This window comes from Wolffia australiana, chromosome 2 (genome assembly GCF_029677425.1).
Source record: "Wolffia australiana isolate 7733 chromosome 2, ASM2967742v1".
In the NCBI taxonomy this organism is placed as follows: domain Eukaryota; kingdom Viridiplantae; phylum Streptophyta; class Magnoliopsida; order Alismatales; family Araceae; genus Wolffia; species Wolffia australiana.
The window spans coordinates 16,519,132-16,537,644 of NC_135836.1; positions in this window are offsets into that span (position 1 = coordinate 16,519,132).

Genomic DNA, 18,513 nt, shown 5'->3' on the forward strand with positions numbered 1-18,513 from the left:
ACACTCTTTTGCTCTCTAATTATATTCCTCTCTTACTCTCTACCTCTCTCCCTCTCTCACTCTCTTATTATCCAACACAGCTTCGGCTCCAAAGGCGACATTAGATGTAGTGAGATGGCTAAGTCAACTTAACATGGAATTGCACCTTGACTAGTCAACTTGACCGACTGAAGACCAGACCGGACCCACACCGAGACGGACCAAACTTCAGGTCTAGGTTTAGGTTTTCAGTAAAATCAAACAGAGAATGGACCGTGTCCTTCCCTAGGGGTCACTTCCTCTCTTATTCTATGGAGCATTCAGCAATCTCATGGAGATCAAAGAAATAGATGAATGTTTCATCTGAAGCAGTATGATCATTGTTCCCAATACCTTACCTGTTAAAGCAGATGAGCTTCAGTTGAAGCAGCTGAAACTCATGGAAGACCTTACCTATCAAATGGCTACCATTAAATGGCCTGGTACCTTTGGTTAATGAAGTTTGGCTTCGTTCAACCCATGCTGAAAATCTTAATACATTCCATACAGCAACTGAATTTTGATTATGGAAAGGGATTTAGTTTGGAATAATGCACATATTTGACTTTGATCATCCAGTCAATGTCTTCAAAAAGTGGATCCAGAATTGAATTATTCTCTCCTCATCAAAAGTTCAGGTCAAACTGAATCCAAGTCATTAGTTGAATGCCTTGGTAAAATAAAACATAGAAACAAGTCTATCCATACTCTCTCTTATTTAGAAACAAGAAAATAACTATATTTTAACATTAATTTATCATTAATTTATCCAACTTGTTGGAGTATAGTTAAATGATGAGTAGATGTAATGTAATTCATTTTTAAGGTTATATAACTATATTTTATATAATTTATAGTTGCATATTTTAAACATAGCATAATTGTAACTTTTTGTCCTTTAGGATTATTTAGAACTTCCCCGAATGAAGGGTTATTAAATTTATCTATGCGTGAGAACTACATTTCTTGGATATTAACAAATGGAAAATAACCTCACCTTTTCTTGGATTTTTTAATATCTGATTATTACTATTCATCCTGATGCCTTATATGTCTAGCAAAACTTCGCCTTATCTTCCAAAGAATTTAAAAACTAATGGATTACCATTGTATTTTCTTTCTCTACTATGAGCATAGTCTATGTGATGTTTGTGCAAATATTGAATTCTGAAGAATAAAAAGGAAGAATCATCATCCAATTTTTATTTTTGTCATATGTTCATAACATCCTGAGGTCTTTTATATTCCTGTTTTTAGATTTTTCATGCAGGGACAAAGGATATACAATATCTATTATTAAGTTTTCTGATATATGTGAATATTGTTCATATTAAACTATATCAGATAAATTAAAACAATCATAAATTTTATGATAAACGTACAGAATCAGAAGAATTTTGAGAAAAAGGCCTTACTTTCAAAGGTTTCTTCTGAAAATTTATTATAATGCAACAAAAGGCCTTACTTTTATAGGAGGGAGGCCAAAAAGATAATTGTCCCAAATGGGAAAAAGGAATATTGTTATGGTGAGTATGACAAAAGGTCAAGTATCCTATTTGGCCTATTCACCGCCAAAAATGCCAGAACAATAAGTTCAATGACAAAGCTAGGTCTTGTTGAGGGAGTACTGAAACTTTGGTCGTGGAAGAAGTTTTGTCATCAGGTCTACAGAGTTTTGGAAAGTTAAAATCTTATTCATAGACACATCCCCATCTAAAAATATTACAAAAAGATAATCAACATCAACACGCTTTGTCCATTCATGAAACACTGAATCCTTTTCCAAATTATGGCACTATAATTGTCTAAAAACATCTTGTGAGCTGCATATCCCGACATCCTTCCCCAAAGAGCCCTCTAACCAAATGGCTTCTTTTGAATGCTTAATTAATAGCTTTATATTATCCTATTTAATGTACAGGGTATTATGAGGCTTAGGGAAGGTCACAGTCTGACCGAAGTTCGGTCAGTTCAGACCAAACCAGACACATGTCTGGATTTCTAGGGCAGAACAAACTTCTAGTCTTGATTTGGATTTCACATAAAATGGAACGAAGACCAATAATAATAAACTAATGAATAAAAAGATACAGGGAGATCCCTTATGATTTATGCTCCCCCTCGATCCCTTTCAATCCCACCACCATCTGTGTGATCACTGCTCAACCATTTGCGACCGCTGCCTTGCAACTGTTAGCCAGTCACCATCGGCCCCACTACAGCCGGCCAACTTGATAAGTTGTCCCTCGCTCATTCTCTCAATCTCTCTCTCTCTCTTTCTAATTATTTCACACATTAACTCTCTCACTCTTGCATCCTCTTTTTTTCTCACCTTTGTTATCTCTCAATCTCTCGTCATTTCTTGTTCTCATCTTCTATATCTCTCAATCTATCATCCGTTCTCTCTCGCTCTCTAACCTATCATTCTTCATCACTCTCTCACTATCTTCCCCCTGTATTTATCCATCTTCCCATTCATGTCTTTACTTATAATCCCTCTCTCAAACTGTGCCTCACTCTCTTATTATGTATTTCCATCTAGCATTCACATGCTCTCAAAATTTCTCTCTCTCACTCTCTCGCTTTCATTGTCTCTCTCTAACCAACTTTCCTCTCCATTTCTCTCCATCTCACTCTCCTCGCTCCACACTCTCTATTTCACTTCACTCTGTCATTACTTCTCACATTCTCAAGTTCTCACTCTCCTCCTTTAAATCTATCTTTTTCAGTCTCACACTCCCCCCTATCTAATTCTGGCTTTCCCTCTCACTCTCTCCACCCCCCCCCCCCCAACTCAATCCATCTTTTTCACTCTCACTCCCCCTTGAATCCACCTCTTTCACTCTCACCCCCCCCCCGCTGAAACCATATATTTCACTCTCACTCTCCCCTTTTCTGACTACATACCTTTCTCTCTCACACCCCCCTCTAACTCCATCTCTTTTACTCTCACTCCTCCCCTATAACTCCAACTCTTTGCAATCTCACTCTCCGTCGCAGCTCCATGTCTTTCATTCTACTCTCTTGCTCTCCTCCCTTCTAACTCCATCTCTTTAACACTCTACCCCTCTCTAACTTTATCTCTTTCACTCTCACCCTCCTCTCTCTCTCTCTCTCTCTTACTACATCTCTTTCATACTCTCCCCACTCGCTAACTTCATCTCTTTCACTCTCCATTTCCTCCCTCTCTAACTACACCCCATTCATACTCTCCCCACCCCTACACCACTGGCTAACTACATCTCTTTCATTCTCACTCTCCTACCCCTCTAAGTACATCTCATCCATATTCTCCCTCTCACTAACTTCATCTCTTTTACTCTCACTCTCCTCCTCTAACTCTATCTATTTCATACTCTCCCCCTAGCTAACTTCATCTCTTTCACTGCCACTCTATCACTCTGATATTCTTTGTTGCTCCCTCACTCTCTCATTTCTTCTCACTCTCCCACTATTTTATTCGTTCTTCGTATCTCACTCTCTCATTCCTTCTCTCACACACACTCACTCTTTTCCCTCTCTCACTTTTTCATTCCTTCTCATTTTCTCCCTCTCTCTCTTCCTCTATCATTTTCTCATTCTTTCTCAGTATCTCACTCTCTCACTGGCTCATTCCCTCTCGCTCTATCATTCCTTCTCATTCTCTTTCTCTCACTCCCTCATTCTCCCACGCTCTATCATTCCTTCTCATTCTCTCACTCCCTCCCCTCACTGTCTCCCACCTGTCTAACTCTTACTATTTCCATATAGCTCTATCACTTTCTCTCTCTCTCACTCTTCTCCCTTTCTCACTTGCTTATTCCTTCTCACTCTCTCATTGTGTCATTGTGTTACTGATGTAGGATGGCTAGGGGATAGAGGATGCAGCATGACGATGGGAGCTGGCTACTAGGACAAGTAGGGGAGGGCTAGGATAAAACAGACCACAAATCACACGATCGAGTCCGAGAATTTAAATTCGATGAAAGTAATGGTGGTGCAGCCCCTTTCCTTGTCAAGGGCAGGAGTACTGTCTTCAACCACCGCGGTGAAAACAAAGCAACATGTTCAATAAATTTGGACGGCGATCGCTAGAAGATTCAAAGACCTATTCAACTAGTGGCTTGAAGATTCAAAATCCAAATCAAATCCGACGACGGTGGATAAACACTCGAAGAATACTGGATAAAGAACACGATCACCAAAGAGTGTAGAGAGTACCTCGGCACTAGAGTAGTGCGTCGTGGCAATGCGAGAGATTATTGATGCGTCGTTGGCGCTGGCGATTGGCGTGCGCTTCGACAGGGTGTCGTGGATCCATCTATGCGGTCAGTTGGTGGGGGGTCAAGGGGGGAGTCGCCCCCTTGCGGGGTTTGGGGCAGCGCCTCGAAACCTAAACGGTATGTGCGGCGGCAAGTTGCTGCGAGGGCGGCCAGGGGTGCAGCGGGCGTGCTGACAGCCGGGGGCACAGCGGGAATAGGCAGCCAGGGCGCGGGGGGGCGGGAGCGAGGCAGGTGCAAGCGGTCGGGGGTGCGGGCGGCTGGGGCGTAGGGTGGCTGCCAAGGGCGCAGGCGGCCGAGGGCGCAGCAGTCGCGGGCGGGTGGGGCACAGGGTGGCTGCCAAGGGCGCGGGCAGCCTTTCAACCTGTTATCGGGTACTAGCCTTTCGATCCTTTTTTGACATGTTAAAAATGATAAATATTATGTGGTCTATAAGCCAATGGCACTTCTATTTAAGTTCACTGAAATAAATAATTTTTCATTAGTGTTATTGTGTGATATGCAATGTCTAAGTGCACTATGATGAGGTCATAATACTGAGATGAATTACCTTTAAACATGCACTACAAATATTCATATTTAAGGATACTCATATGATAAGTGTGTCTAGTACTCTCCAATCCTACTTATATAATGAGTATGGTCGATATTGAGGTGGTACTATAGAGACACTAAAGATGTATGGTGGGTGATTTTTTAGGGAAATATTTCACTAAATTGATTCTTATGGATCCCTAAATGGTATTATACCTAATTGTCAGGTTGTGAAGAAGGTTGGATGTTCAAAATGGAATTTTCCACCCTTAGCATGAGATAAGATTGAATTAATGAATAATATGTGTTGGATTCCATGTCCAATGATCTATATTGTGTATTAGAACTAAAGAGAAGGACAAATCAGGGATTGACAATGAACCATACCCTAAGTCATTCGAGAGACTCGTGCGAACAAAGAATTTTATAAATAAAGTAATCGATGACGGTGAATGTTTCATGCGAGAATTTCTATAATATTGTATCTTTTAGCGCACAAGGTGTAGGGTTGAATTTATGGAAATATGTATGGTCATCAAGCCAAAATCATATTCCACATCATAGTTAGTGTTTATTAATATAGTGTATACATTATTGTTCATGAGTGATGCTTATCATGAAGTTTATGAATTCATGATAAAACTTAGTTAATTATGATAAGATTATAGTACATAGATCACTAGTATTTAAGCTTGAGCTTCTAACCACAGAATTATTATGTCTTAGTACAGGTGCAGAAATGAGTTCCAAAGATGATTGAGTGGTCAAGATGGGATGGTACACCCTCATTACAAAGATGATGTGATGAAGTCCTTAGCCGAGGCGATGGAATACCAAAAAAAAGTCCTCTGATTATTTCTCAACGTATTAGTATTAACCCAGATGACTAATTAGGGTTTTACAGTTGATAGTAACCTAAGTCATCCTAAGAATGTCAAGAGGATGAGAGACATTAGATACACACTAATCGATGATACACAAGTCCCATGAGTGAGTCAATACAATCATGTGTATCTTCTAAAGCACAAGGTGTAGCTTGCTAGTCCATAGAATGAAAAGTTGACCTATTGATTAGCTTAAATCAATGTCATTTCTTAATCTCTATGGTGATATTTGTTAATTAATTAAGAAGGCGAATAGAGATTAATGGGCCATTGAAGTCAATAAATAGACTGATATATGGGCCTGAGGGTCCCAAGCAAATGGTTTTTTGGATGTTGTAAATTAAACTTAAACTTTAGGGTTTTGTGAAGAAGTTCCACTTATTAAAAACAGTGGAAGGCCTTGAAATTAGGGCCCTACCGCAAGACTAGATGGTGATAATATCAACTAGATCTTCCAGAAGGTTCGAAGAGATAAAAGAGGATATACAAAATTAAAGAAATGTTTCAAATACATCTAGAGGTCAGAAAGGTGATTAGAATGAAGATATTCTTCCAAGGAATCAAGCAAGAGAAGAACTGGTTTCACATAAGGTGATTTGATCATTATATCTTTTTTAGTTTAATCTTATTTATTAGTTCATTAGGCTACAAAAAAATCATTTTTGATTGTGATAAAGCCTCTATAACCGACCAAAGTATTGGAGTTTGAAATAGTTCTTGAGGACATAGTACTTGTCAAAGAACCTTTTGATATCAGAGCAACATTTCGTCTATTTGACAATCCAGTTTAGTTAAGATCAATATTTTATTGACTTAGTCGTTAGATTAAACTGTAGAGAATTTACCCCAATCAGCAACCAAAATCAAGTCAAAATTTAAGTCAACTTCTATTATAAATTTCCTTCTTGATTCCATAAGCCGTATGGTGTAACAGAATTAAAGTATAATCATCGCGTGTTTATTTATTGAGATAGTTTCTAGAAGGTGTACCATGTAGAGACTGATTGCAGGATTTTCAAAAAGCAATAAAATTTTTTGTATCATTCCAAATACTTGGTGTTTGTGCAAAAATATTTTCACCATCTGAATAATTTTGAAGTCCCCGACAAAGGAGTTATAGAATTTTCCAAGTAATTGATGCGACAATGTTATCTCACTTTGTTTTTTATTATAGTGATACTCTCATTAATCAAGTATACCAAAAGCAAAAAATTTCATTAATTCAAAATATTTGAATCACAAAATAATATTGTTGTTGGAACAGTGATCAAAGTAACTACCCTCGAAGTTACTTTGAGTTGGGTTAGTTTCCTTCGGGATCATGAAACAGAAAAATAACAGGAAGGATATCACATTGTTATCATTGTATTAGATTTTAGTAAACCCTGTAGTTAGGTTGAATGGGATTGATGGGCTGACCAAGTGTTCGGAAATATTTTGTTGGATATCCTAGAAAATAGGCTCATGCATATTTTTCTATGATCTTGGGGACCACTACGGCCTTTATTTTGTGTGTATTAATTGGTCGGGTTTCTCCTTATTTTTCATCATTCTTATTGGTGATTTCTTTGAAGCTTATCCTTAGAATAACTTCCTCTCACTCTATTAGAACAAAGGATCTTCTCTTCGCGGTGAATACAAGAGGACTTGATGGTAGGGACCGCGTCTCCAGTCCACCGGTGACTCAAGGGGACACGATCTCTTCATCGTTTGGGACAAGGTAGGGCACACACGTACATTGACCCTTGTAGAAAGACCCTTGATGTAACACGTAGTTGCTGGGATTGATCGGCATGTGTTACAACACAGTAAAATAGGAAAAAGTGCACAAGATGGTATGGATGCATTTTAGAAAATAACTCTTGACAAATGAGTAAAGCAACTGATGATCCAGATACTCGATTCACTAAGGTTTCAACAGGAGAAATTATCACAGTTAAACTCTCAATGACCCGCGAGATTATCTAAAACACCTATGACGCAAGGAGCTTGAAAGCCCGGTAGCGTCCCAACTTTCCTTATCAAGCAATCAATCCTCAACCACAAGGAATACCCTATCACTCAACAATGGTTGCTATCCTTTTTGTATTACTTTTAAATCCAACAGAGTAACAAATAGCGGGAGACAGCACTGAAGAAGGTAATAATACTGAGGAAGAAGAGGAAGTCGAATGGAACCTGGCGTAGGCAAGGAAACGACGATTGATTCATGATGTTGGGCCATGGTCGCGAGCAAGGATGATTCTTGAGGTGCCCTGTGAATCACGTGATGCAACACTGAATCACTATCGGTGACTGTGCACATTGCACGCTCGACAAGGGATGCCGTGTAGTGCTTGTGGCACACCCAAAGTCACGCGCGCATGCATGGTCATACGCAGCGCGTGCGACAATGGCGGCAGCAGATGCAGGTGTGCGCGGTTTTCAGTTGCAGGGCAATGCGCATAGAGGAGATCGCACACACACGACTGCGTGTGGTGCGCGCAGTGGAGATGGCACGCTCAGCGGCGTGTAGGCCGCGCGGCGACAAGAAGATGACACGCAAGGGGCTGGTTGTGCTCAAGTAGGGCGTGCAACGCTGTGCGTCTGGGTGTGGTGGGCATAGGGTTGCGCGAGCGGCAGCGGCAGCAGCGACAGCGTCAGTGGCGATGACATCAGCGGCGACGACGGCAATGACAGCAATGGTGGTGGCAATGACGGCAGCGTTGGCGATGACGACAATGATAGCAATAGTGGTGGCAATGACGGCAGCGTTGGCGATGACGACGGCGGTGACGGATCTCAAGAATAATGCCAGGAATAGGTGATTCTTGATGGTTCTTGCATGACAACTATTCAAGAAACCAACCTCTTGATTGATCCCAAGAGCTCAAAGGCAAAGAAGAGGTGTTGTCGACGGCGGTTCTTCCATGGAGTGAACTCGATGTGGTGAAGCTGGCACAGCAGCGAGGAATCCATGGTCTCGATCTAAAACTGCTAATCTAACTAAGTGGGAAAAGAGAACTCTAAGAACAAGATACTTTCAATTTTCAGGATACAACCCTGAACTGTCCTTGGGCATACCATCCCTTTATTTAGGAGAGGGAGGATCCCAGAGTGGGCTAAAAAAGGGGAAAACTGTTGCGAGACGAGAATCCCCTTAACGTATAGTGAAAAGGAAAATGAACGAAAACACTGGATAAGGCCCAAAGCACGGTGGCCCAATTCCAAAAGTATCCAGAAAATAAAAAAACAAGAAATAAAATGCCATACTTACTAAGATCAGCGACGCCCAGTACATGAAGCCGGGGTCGCGAACATTGACTCGAGCTGCTCAGCGTGGTTGATGTCGTCATGTGTCGAGGTTGCAGCGATGGTCCCCCATCAACCCTGATGGAGCAGGAGATCCCCCTCCATCAGGAACAATGCCGAAGCCCACACCGTTGCCAGCGATAGCCACTGGCTCAAGCCCCGCCAGATCGGCACGCCAAGAGGAAGGTGTAGGTATCCCAACTCTAGTTAGTTTCGGGCTATATCCCACGCACTACTTCTTCATTTTCTTTTAGAACCTTTGTTTTCATCTTTTATTAATTTATTTGCTTGTTTTGAGGGGGGTCCCTATGTCTAATGGGCCCATCTTGTGGACCTTTATTAAGGGGCCCAATAACATTCCCCATATAAGGGATGGAATGGGCTCCCTAGCAAGGCGGTCAAAGTCAAAGTTTTATTTTGAAACAAGGGACCCACCACTCCACGTTCGTGAGAAAGAGAGAAAGAAGAAGGAGAAGAGGAAGACGAGGAGGAAGAAGGGGAAAAGGGGAGGTCGCCGGCACCGCCCGCCACCTCGCGCTGCACTGAGGCTGCCGCCAGGCCATTCCAAGGCCGCCGCCCCGAGGCCCCCATGCCGAGGTCGCTGCTTCACATCGCCCAGAGGCTGCCACATCACGCTAGCTTGAAGCCGTCACCTTGAGGCCGCTGCACCGCGATCGCCCAGCGATCGCCGCCCTGAGGCCACCACCCGCGGCCCCCCTAAGGCCACCGCCGCCGGCCTGCTCCCATGCCACACGCGGTCACCGTGACCGCCGCCGGCTGTACCCCCGCACCGCCCGCAGTCCTTGTGACCACCACTGGCCGTGCTCCCATGCCGTCCGCGGCTGCCACGGCCCTGCGCTGCCCACTAGCCACGCTCACGCGCCGTTCGCAACCACTATCGCCAGACTTCCACTGTTCGCCGTGGGTTGTCGCCATCCGCGCGCCCACGTGTACGAACCACCGTAGCCACCACTAGCCGTGCTTTCCATACTGCCTGCAATCATCATCTGACCGTTGTCGAACGTCGCCCAATGCTATTGCCGATGTGCGATGTCACGCCGCCATGGTCCACCGTCGCCACCTTTGAGCCGCGTTGACGTAGCGCCGCCATTTCCCCCCCCCCCCTCGTGCCACCGCTTGTGACGGCATCGTCGCTGCCCACGCCACTGCTAACAAAGCTGTCGCTGCCACTCGCGCCGTCGCTACCACTCACACCGCTGCTCGTGACGCCTCTTTGCAGCCCGCCTGCGTCAACACTGAGCTGCCACCATTGCTGCACCCACGCCCCTGTCTCGTCTCCTCTGCTCCTACGTCACAACTCCTGAGCTACGACAACACAGCCAGTCGAGTGACGTCGTGCCCCTCTATGGCATAGCTCCAACGATTCTGCCCGGTGGTTCCTGCATCGACAAGTGTCGCGACTCTGGGATGATGTCACTACAAAGGTACTTGGCTCCCCTCACCTGTTAGTTAATCTATCTTTTGTCGTATTTCTTTTTATTACACTCCACCGCACTCAAGTTAGAGTAGGTGAGAGGATAGACGGATACGAGAGAATCCACTGAGCATCTTCCCTAGGTATGGGTCGAGCCCGTCTCTTACTTGAGAGCACCAACAAACTCAGTCTGTTCGGCACCATAGACACCGTCGTCACTCCGATGAGGGTCAGGAGATCACCGTCACCATCATCTGTTGCCCGCCCCAAAGCCCGGAGCTTGGCGATCCCCACAAGTTAGGGCCTGCACGTATATTCGCCTAGGAGTCTTTGCATCACGTAGTTGCATCTCTGTAGATCCATACCCAAAGGACGACGTCTTTGATGACGTCTGCTATCACTCGGTAGCCGAGCATCATCTCGATACCTTTGGAACAACATCACCGACGTTATCTTGCAGCATCTTGGTATTAGAGCATTGTCTCGATACCCAAGGGAACGACACCATTGACGACGTCCGACATTATCTTGGTATCAGAGCATTGTCTCGATAGCCGACCGGACGACACCATTGATGACGCCCAGCATTAAACCCTCAGATTGATTATTTTTTAAATATAATCGACCGAAACATAGTCATTGGATTCCTTTGCCGTCCACTCACGCTCTACTTCTATGTGATTCCTTGAAACTCTCTTTTGGTAGAGTAAAGATTTATTTACATTCTGTGACTTTTTTCTTACTGGGATTAATCAATTGACTCTATCTTCAACGCGAGGAGTCCTAGAAATCTATCGACACCTGTAGCAAATGTCATCAATAAAATAGAATGAAGCACTTGTGCACAGATCACATCCACGCAATGACATCAAGAAAACATGAAACGAAGCGCTTGTGCACGGATTGCATCCGTGATTTCTTGGATCCTCAAGCAAGATGAGGCGAATTACTCATGCGTGTAGCCACTAGGCATATTCACATGGTCCATGGCACGTCAAATCTCCTCCTTAGCCTTGACATTCTCTATTCAACCTCTATCCTCATCGTTACGTCGTCCCGATTGCATGGAGAATGGAGAGGAGATGGGGAGAAGGGAGAAGAAGTGGTAGGGTCCTAAAGAATTCTATCCTAGGTGAATTTCATCTAGGGCCTTCCCCATTTATACTACATGGGTATTTTTTCATAAAACCCCCAAACTTAAGTATATCTTTCGATGTCCAAAAGACCATTCGCGTGTGACCCCCTAAGCTTATGTATTAGTCAGGTTGACGACTCTAGTAGCTTAATAAGCTTTATTGGCCTTCCAAATTAAATAACTATACCATCATTTGGATTAATTAATGTCATATTGATTTAACAAAATCGATAGGTTGTCTCCAACACGTGGGCTGCCAAGCTACACCGCATGCTCCAGAAGATACAAAGGAGTGTGTATCGACTCACTCATGGAACCTGTTTGTCATTGATTATAAGTGTACATATAGTCCCTCATCCACTTGAATCTCCTAAGATAACATAGGATATGGTCAACTGTCAAACCCTAATCAGTCATTCGAGTTAGTATTGCTGCTTTTAGAAATCATCAGAGAACTCTTCTCCCAATTTTATATTGCATTGGCCAAGGACTTCATCACATCATCTTCCTTGAGATGTTGCATCTTATACCGAGGTGCATGATCACATCTTGACCTCTGAATTGTCTTCAGTAACTTCTTGATGCACCCGAACTAAGAGTATTTAGAATCCCATGATTAGGGACATGTAGGTCGTAGTCAAAGTACAATTGTCCATCTAAAATATGTCTTTGGTGTCTCAGGTCTAAGGACCAATTACTCAACTGCGAAGTGAATCAACTTGATTGAGAGTTTGGTATAATATATTGAGGTATTTGTATAGATCAATTCATTGAAGTCTTTCTAATAAAGAGCTCCAACTATTTATTCTTAGTGTCTCCACACTAATGACAATGGAAACAACCATGCTCATTACACGAGTGACGCTAGATAGTGCTATACTATCCGGATACTTTGATGGCCTTCTCGTGTATGCTTGTAATAGGAATATTTAGAGAACATGCTTAAAGACTAGTCATCTCGATATTACGATCTCATCATAATTCACTAAGTTAGATCATGTATTCATGTACTTCGTTATAAGTATCACATGTGCACTAAAATGAACATATTCTAATATTGAACATGGAATGTGTTATGGAATGTGTGCTTGGCTTGCCGTCCACATATATTTCCATGAATATTCATGATGCCTATATCATCACACCCTATCGTCATGCCACCGCATCCAATCGTCACATTGAAGCACTCCACCTCAATGTTGTTGCACTATCGCTCCCTACTACCATGTCACTATGCTCTGCCATTGCGCTGACGTTGCGTATTATTGTGCCCCCATGCTCCCCCACCGTGTCGTCACACTCTACCATTAAGTTGCCGTGTCTTACCACCACACCGCTTATGAAAATGGATCTAATGATGATATTTCTGAAATCGAAAAGGATCAAGATGAAGAAAATCATCAAGATGAGGTAGACATCCCGAGATCATTAAGAATTGTTAGAGATCACCCTATTGAGAATGTGATTGGGGACTTAGAAGATCGAGTAAGGACTCATTCTTCTAGACGAGAAGATATGAACATTGCCTTTACCTCCCAATTTGAGCCAAAGAGAGTTGATGAGGCATTAATGGATGTCGATTGGATAAATGCCATGCATGAGGAATTAGATCAATTTGAAAGTAACAAAGTTTGGAGTTTAGTTCCTAGACCTAGTAATCAAGATGTGATAGGTACCGAGTGGGCATTTAAAAATAAGAGTAATGAACAAAATCAAGTCATTAGGAATAAGGCTCGACTAGTGGCTCAGGGATACGTGCAGGAGGAGGGCATTGACTATGAGGAGTCATATGCACCTGTGGCACGATTAGATGCCATTAGATTGCTCCTGTCATTTGCATCGGTAAATGACTTTAAATTATTCCAAATGGATGTAATAAGTGCATTCTTAAATGGAATAATTAAAGAGGAGGTGTATGTCAAGCAACCTCCAGGATTTGAGAATAGTGAACATCCTGATTGGGTTTATAGGTTACACAAGTCATTGTACGGACTCAAACAAGCTCCAAGGGCTTGGTATGAGAAGTTGAGTACCTTCCTCACAGATCATGGATACATAAGAGGAAGAGCTGATACCACATTGTTCATTCAGAAAATGAACAATGATATGATAGTTGTACAAATATATGTAGATGACATCATTTTTGGATCTAATAATGAATCATTATGTGAGGAGTTTGCATCATTGATGCAAAAAGAATTTGAGATGAGTATGATGGGTGAACTTACTTATTTTCTAGAATTGCAGATTAAACAGACTAAGGATGGTCTGTTTGTATCACAGGAAAAGTACACTAAAGAACTAATTAAGAAATTCGGGTTTCAAGATTTGAAATCAAAGTCAACTCCAATGGGAAATTGAGTTAAGTTAGACGCCGATGAGAAAGGCGTTAGTGTTGATAAAAAGAAGTATAGGGGGTTAATTTGATCTTTATTATATTTGACGGCTATTAGACCAGATATTTTATTTAGTGTTTGTCTTTGTGCCAGATTTCAAAGTGCTCCAAAGGAGTCTCATTTGAAATCTGTGAAGCATATCTTCCGATATTTGGTTGGAACCACTGACATGGGTCTGTGGTTTCCCAAAAATCAGGATATGACTTTGATTGGATATTGTGATGCTAACTTTGCAGGATGCAAAGTTGAGAGAAAAAGCACAAGCGGATCATGCTTGTTCTTTGGCGGGTGTTTGATTTCTTGGAATTCCAAGAAACAAAACTTGATCGCTCTCTCGACGGCAGAGGCCAAATACATTCCAGGGGGTGCATGTGTGGCTCAAGTTTTGTGGATGAAACACCAACTTGAGGATTACGGAATCTTTCTTGAGAAGACTCCGATTCTGTGTGATAATACTAGCGCCATAAATTTGGCGAAAAACCCTATCGTGCACTCACGCACGAAGCACATAGAGGTGCGGCATCATTTTATTAGAGACCATATTAGTAAAAATGATGTTGAATTGAAGTTCATAGAAATGTCAAATCAGATCGCAGACATTTTTACTAAACCTTTAGTAGGGGAAAGATTTAGTACACTAGTAAGAGAACTAGGGATGACGAAAGGAAGTCAGTTATCATGAAGACCATATGATTTTTGTTGATATCGTTTGGTTTTGTTTTGTTTTTCAGGATTTCTTTCGGTTTTGTTTTTGTCCGAAAATATCTAAGCAACCATTTGGCATCCAATGGTGTCCATTATATTGCTAAGATATGCACTCAAAAGGGACAGGTCATGATTAGTGTGACGGATCGATTTACTCATGTTCTTTCTTTCACTTTGATAAATTTTATGTTAAACACCCATGGTTTTTTCATTTCTTCCTCTGTTTTAATTTAAAATTTTTATTCAGTCTCTCCAAATTATCTTCTCATTTTTTTTGTGTGTTTCTGACACTATCATGACGCATAAAACTGTCCCGATATGTTTTTTTTTTCGCCGGTTTTATTTTATCCCACACCGTACAGGTTCCACATGTGGTTGTCTCCAACAAACGGCGTCACCAGCTCATAGAGTCAGGGGGAGTAAAATTGTTCTACCTAGACATTCTTAAGTTTAAGCCTAACCTATTTTTTGCAAGAACTTGTTGTATTCTGAAAGATTTCAGGAAGTCCACAATCTTAGGAGAAAAGGCAAGTTGCTTCGAGTGGTTCCCTTATAAGGTATGATTTTAATTTTAGGATTTATGAAGGCATGTAAGATCCTCCTTATATGCACTTCCTAGATGTTTAGGTGATGCATTTGATTGTTATCTAAATGCATCTACCGCGGTGAGGTCTCATTCATACATGTCTTTGCTCATTAGTGCATGGGTAGCACACATTTCCGATGTTTGATGATTACCCTTGTTTGATGATTACAAAAAGGGGGAGAAAATATCATGATAGGGGGAGACATAAGTATTCTTATTTAGGGGGAGAGTTTCTGATTTAAGAAAATTATTTTTTTAAAATTCATGATATTAGTAATTTTGTAGTACATCAAAAAGGGGGAGATTGTTGAGGTTTTTGTGTTTTAATGTACACTAAATTACATTAACATCATGAATTTATAATTAAGAAACTAATTTATAATTAGAGCTTAAAATATTTTAAGATTATGTTTTTTAAATGTGTTAAAACTATAAAATAAACTAGAATAATCATAAAGTACTTGGGAGAATGAAAAATGTTTTTTAAAGTTTCTGAAAATAGTTTTAAAGTATTTAAATGTTATTTTAATACTTTAAAATATTTTAAAAGGTCATTTCATATTTAAAGTATGTTGAAATTATTTTCAGAAGCCTTAGAAATATTTTTAAATACTTTAAAAATATTATAAACATTTTTATGAAATTTTTAAACAATTAAAAGTCTTTTAAATAGTGCAAAATTGACTCCTAAATAAATTTCTGGCATTTTAGTTCATTTAAGAAGGGCCTAATAAGGCCTAAATGGGCGGAGCCCATTAGCCTTAGTGGCGGACCCGACGGGCGGATTTAACCAGTTAAATCCGAGGTCGGGTCCGCTACTAAAGTTTGAATTAAAAATATATATATATATATGGGGAGAACGAGATTTGAACCCAAGACCTCCGCCTCAGTAATGAGGCGATTTACCACTGCGCAAGAAGTCATCTCTTAGTGTAGAAATAAATTATTTATATATAATGTACTTTGGACCCGAAAAATCGAATTAGGAAATTCGATTTATTCTAAAGGTCAGGTCCGACGGTTGACTTTTGAATTCCTATATTAAACCTAACTACTTTAATTAGCATTAATTACTATAATTAATTTTTTAATTAAGGAAACTTTCTATAAAACTTTGTAAAAATCATAAAAAATTAATTACAGCTCCTTTTGAGCTCAAATTTTTTTTGAAATTCTCAGAAAATTACAATATACCCCTTTACCCCTATAAATACCCCTTCAAAGCAAGGGTTGATGCATCCTCTTTGAAAACCATCTCTCTTGAGCTCTTTGTGTGTGAAGAAAGTGCTCCTCTTTGTGAAGTTCTCCCCCTGCAATTGGTGTGGCTGTGCTTCTCTACTCATAAGGGAAGTTTTTCATGTTGATCATTCACTCATTTAGTGAAAAGGTTGATAGATTCCTTCACAATCATAGTCTTAGTGGTGATTTTTCATATAGTATTGTGAAGGATAGTGGAATTTTGATCTTGATCTTTTGAAAGAAATATTTGAAATTGATTTCTGTGATCTGAGAGATATTTTTGATAGTAATTTGATCTGAGATTGAAAGAAGATTTGATTCTTGTGCTTGTGATATTATCATATACTCATCCATCATTGAGTGCGGTGATTGACTGTTGAATCAATCACGGGGAGTGGCATTGTTTTCCTCTTTACTAATCTGAGCAGGTGAAGAAGATTCAGAAGGCGGGGAGGTGACATGGGTGGCATCAAGGACGTGACGGTGACGAGAGAAGTAGGCGTACGAGGAAGTGCTCGTGACGGTCTACCCGAAGGCGTTCGGGGTTGAAGCTCGTGCACCAAGGAACGAGAAGTGCCACCGGAAGACTCCTCAGCAACTCTGTAAGTTGGGTGAGGGTACCTTACAAGGGAGGATCCTTGATAAGGATATCCTAAGTCCTAGTTTGGACTTGAAGGGGGACCTTGGATTGACTCGATCACTTAGCGGATCGAGGAACCAAGTAAACTTGGTGTCTTAGAGAAAGGAGGTGAGAGTTAAAACAAGGAATCATTAAAAGCTATTTAGATAATATAAAATCAGAAAAGGTAATTCACCCCCCCTCTTAGCTTCCAACAGTCTCCTCGCTCCGCCACCGTTGTACTCCATCATTGTTGTGTTTATGCCTCTACCCCCTCCCCCTACATCACCGCCAATCATCCCAGGTTGTTGGTTTAAGTAGCTAAAGAATAACCTAAGAGGGAGGGGTAAATTAGGTTCTCTATATATATTATTTTTTAAATTTTTTATTTAACCTATGATTTTTCTACTTGTGAAATGAGGTCGAGGAAATGTGAGACACAATTGTTTTTACACAACTTAGGGTTATCCTTAATGTTGTTCGGGGGTATCCGTCCCGAAGAATGATGTGACCTAAAGAATTTAACATAAAGGCCAACCCCCGCAGAAAAGAAGAGGAAGATTTCTCTTTAAAAGAGGAAAGTGGAGTGCTGCTCGCCACTTCCCGAGGCCAAGGACGGGGTCGAACCATCATTCTAGGATTTGTAGTCCCATACATTTCCATTATGTTACCTAGCCAAACCCACCAACAAATACACAATTTAAACCTCCAAAGAATTTGTTATTTATGAGAATGTGTGATGGAGGACCATCGTGCCGACGACGACCTGATGATGACGACGACATCAGCCGGACGACCGACGACGACTCGCCAGCAGCCACGTCGGACAGCTCGTGCCGACGTCCGCAACCCGGGGTTTAAGTACTCCGGGTAGGTTCGAACAATTTATGTTTTTTCTATGTGTATTTTCTTTGCATTTCGAATTATGGATTGGGCCAGTATCGTAGGGCCCATCCTCGTCTTTATTTTCATTTTAAGATTGTATTTTGATTTTGTAAGGAGAGGTCGAACCACGTCTCATGACGGTTCAACCTCTCCCCACGTCTCCTTGGCACCCCTCCTCCCTATATAAGGGGAGGGCATGCCCAAGGGACTACTTGGAAGTTTTTGAATTGAAATTGTTTCAAGAATCTTCCCCCTATCGTAGTCGTAGCGTAGGGGGTTTGGCTAGCCCCACCTCTTCGTCGAGACCACTCCGAGGAGTAGAGCCCACGTCCTGTCCGTCGAGATCACTCCGGGCGTGACGTGTTCAACCGTACCGTCGAGATCACTCCGGTACGTTGAAGATTTTCAAGAAGCTGTTGAAATCAAGAATCGAGAGAGCACCCATCGAGATCACTCTGGGTGTCCTCGAAGGTTCGCGACGACTACGGCGCCCCGCTGCATTCGGGAAATCATCTCCAACGAGGAGA